Below are 7,421 nucleotides of genomic sequence, written 5' to 3'. Positions count from 1 at the left end.
TGGCTTATAAATTCAAATGGACTCTTGGAGGCTCTTCAAGTAGGAAATGCATTCCATAAATGTAAGATTTTATTAATCTTGATTATTAATATTTAATTTTAAAATGAATAATAAATCTCATTCCACTTTTTATGGTGTTTCTGGAACTGTTACTTTCTTTCATGTGTGACCCAGAGCACCTCACTCTTCTGGGGTTGTCATTTGTTTTGAATATCAAGATTTATGTTATCTTTGCTTTGAGTCTTTGTCTTAGTGAGGGCTCCTAAGAGCAAGTCAGAGATGCAGATTAGGGCTGATATGAGCAAAAGTGGAAATGATTGAACAAATGTCAGACAGAAGAGTGAAGGTTGGAAAAACCTGGCTTGTAAATGTGCAGAATCCAAAAGGAGCTATACCCACCAACCACACCCCATAACTATGTGAGTGAAGGACTACTGCCCTCCTCGCTGAATCCAAGGCACGTCAAAGGCACTGCCAAGGGTTCTGCACTGGACATGGGTCCAGTCTCAACCACTGCTCCCATTTGTCACTACCTCCTCTCTGATGCAGAGGCATGTACATCTATCTCATTGACCCCCGGTCACCTGCACATGCTCTGATGCAAAAGAGGCTGAGAAGAAAGATTCTGGACCACTCAGATCCTTAGCAGGATTGCATTCCAAATAGACAGGGATTTCAGATGTTGGAACTCCCCAAAGACAAATGCCTAGTATAGTCTCCTTCCTTACCAGCTTCACCAGTTTGTAGAATAGTAAAGCCTCATTGCCTATACTTCAGTGTCTTTGAAATTAGTACAGCTATTACTTCTGGTTGTGAAAGGCAAATTATTTTTCTCTGTTAGGGTGTTGTGTTTCTTTTTGTTTTTTGGGGTTTGTTTTGTTTTGCTTTTTCTTCTTCTATTTTGGCAACACTGGATAGTTAATAAATTTAAAATTTCCCAAAATTAGTCTTACATTGCACATGGTTAAGAGTTTGGGCTTTGGAGTCAGACTCCCTGACTTAAGATCAGTCTGTTCCCTCACCAGCTACATTTACCTTAACCATCCTGTGCCTCACATTTCTCTCCTGAAAATTAAAATAAAAATAGCAAATACCTCTTAGGGCATTTGTGAGAATTCAATGTATTAATACAGTGTCGCTCAGAGTGTGGTCTTTGGATAGGACCAGCTGACCTCTGGAACCACATCTGGCCCCTGGGTCCTGAGCTTAAGCTCCTCACGTTTTCACTCACCCTGCTGTCAAGGACTTTTCCACCTTTTTTTTTTTTTTTTTTTAAACTGTTGTGGTTCTGTTTTGCTTTGTTGTTGTTGTTTCACTTCTATTTTTTCTAATATATTTTTTAATTTTTTAAATTTTATTTTATTTTTTATTCTTTGTTATTGTTCTGCTCCTTTTTAATTGTTGCCTTTTTTTTTTTTTTTTTTTTTTTTTGCCATGCGCATGGCTTGTGGGGTCTTGGTTCCCAGGCCAGGAGTCAGGCCTGACCTCCTGTGGTGGCAGTGCTGAGTCTAAGCCACTGGACTAACAGAGAACCTCAAACCACAGGGAATATTAATCAGAGTGAGGTCTCCCAGAGATCCTCATCTCAGCACTAAGACTTGGCTCCCCCCAACTGCCTGCAAACTCCAGTGGAGGATGCCTCAGGCCAAACAACCAGCAAGACAGTAACACAGCACCACCCATCAAAAAAAAATGAGACAACAAAAAAATATGTTACAGATGAAGGAGCAAGTTACAAACCCCCAAGATCAAATAAATGAAGAGGAAAGAGGCAACCTATCTGAAAAAGAATTCAGAGTAATAAGAGTAAAGATGATCCAAAATCTCAGAAATAGAAAGGAGGCACGGATTGAGAAATTACAAGAAATGTTTAACAAGGACCTAGAAGAAGTAAAGAACAAACAGTGATGAACAACACAATAACTGAAATGAAAAATACAGTAGAACGAATCAATACCAGAATAACTGAAGCAGAAGAACGAATAAGTAAACTGGAAGATAGAATGGTGGAAATAACTGCTGATGAACAGAATAAAGAAAAAAGAATGAAAAGAAATGAGCACAGTTTCATAGACCTCTGGGACAACATTAAATGCACCAACATTCGAATTATAAGGGTCCTAGAAAAAGAAGAGAAAGAGAAAGGGTCTGAGAAAATATCTGAAGAGATTAGAGTAAAAAACTTCCCTAACATGGAAAAAGAAATAGCCAACCAAGTCCAGGAAGAGCAGAGAGTCCCATACAGGATAAACCCAAGGAGAAACACACCCAGACACATATTAATCAAACTGACAAAATTAAATACAAAGAAAAAGTATTAAAAGAAGTAAGGGAAAAGCAACAAATAATATACAAGGGAACTCCTGTAAGGTTAACAGCTGATTTTTCAACAGAAAATCTACAGGCCATCAGGGAGTTGCAAGATATATTTAAAGTGAAGAAAAAGAAAAACCTACAACCAAGATTACTCTACCCAGCAAGATTACTCTACCCAAGATTACTCTCATTTAGATTCAACAGAGGAAAAAAAAGCTTTACAGACAATCAAAAGCTAAAAGAATTCAGCATCATCAAACCAGCTTTACAACAAATGCTAAAGGATCTTCTCTAGGTGGAAACACAAGAGAAGGACCTACAAAAACAAACCCAAAACAAATAAGAAAATGGTAATAGGAACATACATATAGATAATTACCTTAAATGTGAATGGGTTAAATGCTCCAACCAAAAGACAGAGGCTCATTGAATGGATACAAAAATAAAACCCATGTAAATGCTGTCTACAAGAAACCCACTACACACCTAAGGACACATACAGACTGAAAGTGAGGGGAAGGAAAAAGATATTCCTTGCAAATGGAAATCAAAAGAAAGCTGGAGTAGCAATACTTATATCAGATAAAATAGACTTTAAAATAAAGAATGTTACAAGAAGGACACTACATGATGATCAAGAAATCAAACCAAGAAGATATAACAATTATAAATATATATGCACCCAACATAGGAGCACCTCAATACATAAGGCAAATGCTAACAGCTATAAAAGAGGAAATTGATAATAATGCAATAATAGTAGGGGACTTTAACACCTCACTTACACCAATGGACAGATCATCCAGAGAGAAAATTAATAAGGAAACACAAGCTTTAAATGACACAATAGAACAGATAGGTTTAATTGATATTTATAGGACAGTCCATCCAAAAACAGCAGATTACCCTTTCTCAAATGCACATGGAACATTCTCCAGGACAGATCACATCTCGGGTCACAAATCAAACCTCAGTAAATTAAAAAAAATTGAAATCATATCAAGTATCTTTTCTGACCACAACACTATGAGATTAGAAATCAATTACAGGAAAAAAAAACTGTAAAAAACCCAAACACTTTGAGGCTAAACAATTCATTACTAGATCTCCAAGAGATCACTGAAGAAATCAAAGAGGAAATCAAAAAACACATAGAAACAAATGACAATGAAAACACGATGACCCAAAACCTATGGGATGCAGCAAAATAGTTCTAAGAGGGAAGTTTATAGCACTTCAATCTCACCTCAAGAAACAAGAAAAATTTCAAATAAATAATCTAACCTTACACCTAAAGCATCTACAGAAAGAAGAAGAAGAACAACAACAACAAAAACACCCAAAGTTTAGAAGGAAAGAAATCATAAATATCAGCAGAATAAATGAAATATAGAAATATAAATGAAGAAAACAATAGCAAAGATCAATAAAACCAAAAGTTGGTTCTTTGAGAAGATAAACAAAATTGATAAAACTTTAGCCAGACTCATCAAGAAAAAAAGGGAGAAGACTCAAATCAATAAAATTAAAAATGAAGAAAGAGAAATTACACCTGACACTGCAGAAATACAAAGGATCATAAGAGACTACTATATGCCAATAAAATGGACAACCTGGAAGAAACGGAGAAATCCTTGGAAAAGAACAGCTCTCCAAGACTGAACCAGAAAGAATTAGAAAATATGAACAGTCCAATCACAAGTAATGAAATTGAAACTGCGATTAAAAATCTTCCAACAAAATAAAGCCCAGGACCAGATGACTTCACAGGCAAATTCTATCAAACATTTAGAGAGGAGTTAACACCTATCCTTCTCAAATTCTTCCAAAAAATTTCAGAGGGAGGAACACTCCCAAAATTGTTCTACGAGTACACCATCACCCTGACACCAAAACCAGACAAAGATGTCACCAAAAAAGAGAACTGCAGGCCAATATCACTGATGAACATAGATGCAAAAATCCTCACCAAAATGCTAGTAAATAGACTCCAACAACATATTAAAAGGATCAAACACCATGATCAAGTGGGATTTATTCCAGGGATACAAGGATTCTTCAGTATACTCAAATCAATAAATGTGATACACCATATTGACAAATTGAAGAATAAAAACCATAGGATCATCTCAATAGATGCAGAAAAATCTTTTGACAAAATTCAACACCGATTTACGGTAAAAACTCTCCAGAAAGTGGGTATAGAGGGAAACTACCTCAACATAATGAAGGCCATATATGACAAATCCACAGCAAACATCATTCTCAATGGTGAAAAACTGAAAGCATTTCCTTTAAGATCAGGAATAAGACAAGGATGTCCACTCTCACCACTCTTCTTCACCAGAGTTTTGGAAGTCCTAGCCATGGCAATAAGAGAAGAAAAAGAAATAAAAGGAATTTGAATTGAAAAAGAAGAAGTAAAGCTGTCACTGTTTGCAGATGGCATAACACTATACATAGAAAATCCTAAATATGCCACCAGAAAACTACTACAGCTAATCAATGAATATGGTAAATTTGCAGTATACAAAATTAATGCACAGAAATCTCCTGCATTCCTGTGCACTAAAATGAAAGATCAGAAAGAAAAATTAAGGAAACAATCCCATTTACCATCGCAACAAATAGAATAAAATAACTGGGAATAAACCTACCTAAGGAGGCAAAACACCTGTACTCAGCAAACTATAAGACACTGATGAAAGAAATCAAAGATGACAGAAACAGATGGTGAGATATACCGTGTTCTTGGATTGGAAGAATCAACATTGTGAAAATGATTATACTACCCAAAGCAATCTACAGATTCAATGCAATCACTATCAAATTATGGCATTTTTCAGAGAGTTAGAACAAAAATTTTACAATTTGTATGGAATCACTAAAGACCCTGAATAGCAAAAACAATCTTGAGAAAGAAAAACGGAGCTGGAGGAATCAGGCTCCCTGACTTCAGATTATACTACAAAGCTACAGTAATCAAGACATTGTGGTACTGGAACAAAAACAGAAATATAGATCAATGGTACAGGATAGAAAGCACAGAGATAAACCTATGCACATATGGTCACCTAATCTATGACAAAGGAGGCAAGAGTATACAATGGAGAAAAGACAGTCTCTTCAATGAATGGTGCTGGGAAAACTGGATAGCTACATGTAAGACAATGAAATTAGAACACTCCCTACCACCATACACACACAAAAAAACGGAAAATAATTGAAGATCTAAATGCAAGACCAGACACTATAAAACTCTTGGAGGAAAACATAGGAAAAACACTCTGACATAAATCACAGCAAGATCTTTTTTGACCCACCTTCTAGAGTAATGAAAATAAAACCAAAATAAACAAATGGGACCTAATTAAGCCTAAAAGCTTTTGCACAGCAAAGGAAACCATAAAGAATTCGAATAGACAACCCTCAGAATGGGAGAAAATGTTTGCAAATGAAGCAACTGACAAAAGATTAACCTCCAAAATATACAAACAGCTCAGGCAGCTCAATATCAAAAAACCAAAAAACCCAATAAAAAAATAGTCAGAAGACCTAAATAGACATTTCTCCAAAGAAGACACACAGATGGCCAAATAACACTTGAAAAGATGCTCAACATCACTAATTATCAGAGAAATGCCAATGAAGACTACAATGAGGTATCACCTCACACTGGTCAGAATGGCCATCATCAAAAAAATCTACAAACAGTAAATGCTGGAGAGGGTGTGGAGAAAAGGGAACCCTCTTGAACTGTTGGTGGGAATGTAATTTGATACAGCCACTATGGAGAACAGTATGGAGGTTCCTTAAAAAGCTAAAAATAAAACTACCATATGACCCAGCAATCCCACTACTGGGCATATACCCTGAGAAAACTATAATTCAAAAAGGCACATGTACCCCAATGTTCATCACAGCACTATTTACAATAGCCAGGTCATGGAAACAACCTAAATGTCCATTGACAGATGAATGGATAAAGAAGATGTTGTACATATATACAATGGAATATTATTCAGCCATAAAAAGGAACAAAATTGGGTCATCTGTAGAGATGTGGATGGACCTAGAGTCTGTCATACAGAGTGAAGTAAGTCAGAAAGAGAAAAACAAATATCATATATTAACACATATATGTGGAATCTACAAAAGTGATACAGATGAATCTATTTGCAGGGCAGGAATAGAGATGCAGATGTAGAGAACAGATGGGTGGACACAGGGGGAAGGGGAGGTTGGGACGAAATGGGAGATTAGGACTGACATATATACACTACCTTGTATAAAACAGATAGCTGTTGGGAACCTGATGTATAGTGCAGGGAGCTCAGCTTGGTGTTCTGGGATGACCTAGATGGGTGGGATGGGGAGAGGGGAAGTTCAAGCGGGAGGCGATATGTGGATATATGTTTACATGTAGCTGATTCACTTTGTTATACAGCAGAAATTAACACAACATTGCAAAACAATTATACTCTAATTATAAGAAATAAAAAAATAATAAAGGTGACATATAGTGGGGTGCCAATGTTCTTTCTTTTAATTCCTGGCTTTTTATGTTTTTCCTGAAAAGTAGAGAATAGAACTTGTCAGTTGGTTGGTGATATTTGTAGGAAGATTTTGGGTCAAGATAAGGAGAAAAATAACCAAACTAACAGCTCCCCTCAAAAATTAAAAGATTGGGTTTCCATAAGCAGAAGCTGGATTATATCTCTAAAAGAGTGTAAGAACTGAAAGAAGTGTGGTTAAGATGCCTTCTGAGTCTCCTTTTGATTCTGAAATTATGTAGGGGGTGCACCTCTGTTTAATTGAATAGCTGTTGAATGGTGACTGAAGTGACCAGGAGGGGTGTGCGTCACCACATTCTTTGCATATCTACATCTTTAGCTCTACTACCTTTTTTTTGCTTCTTCAAATAGTTCCTCTTCCCCCAAGGATGCAGCTTTCAATGCTCTGTTCAATTTCCCAGTATGATACCCCTCCCTCCCCCATATACCTTTCACTGACGGTTGTTCAGTCGGTACCTGGTAAGGCAGCTGTTTCTTCTGCTTCAGGTGTTCAGACACAGTTGCCTCCTCTGGTAGATGAGTTAAGCAGCA

This window comes from Balaenoptera acutorostrata, chromosome 8 (genome assembly GCF_949987535.1).
Source record: "Balaenoptera acutorostrata chromosome 8, mBalAcu1.1, whole genome shotgun sequence".
Lineage (NCBI taxonomy): Eukaryota > Metazoa > Chordata > Mammalia > Artiodactyla > Balaenopteridae > Balaenoptera > Balaenoptera acutorostrata.
This window is presented reverse-complemented; position numbering follows the sequence as displayed.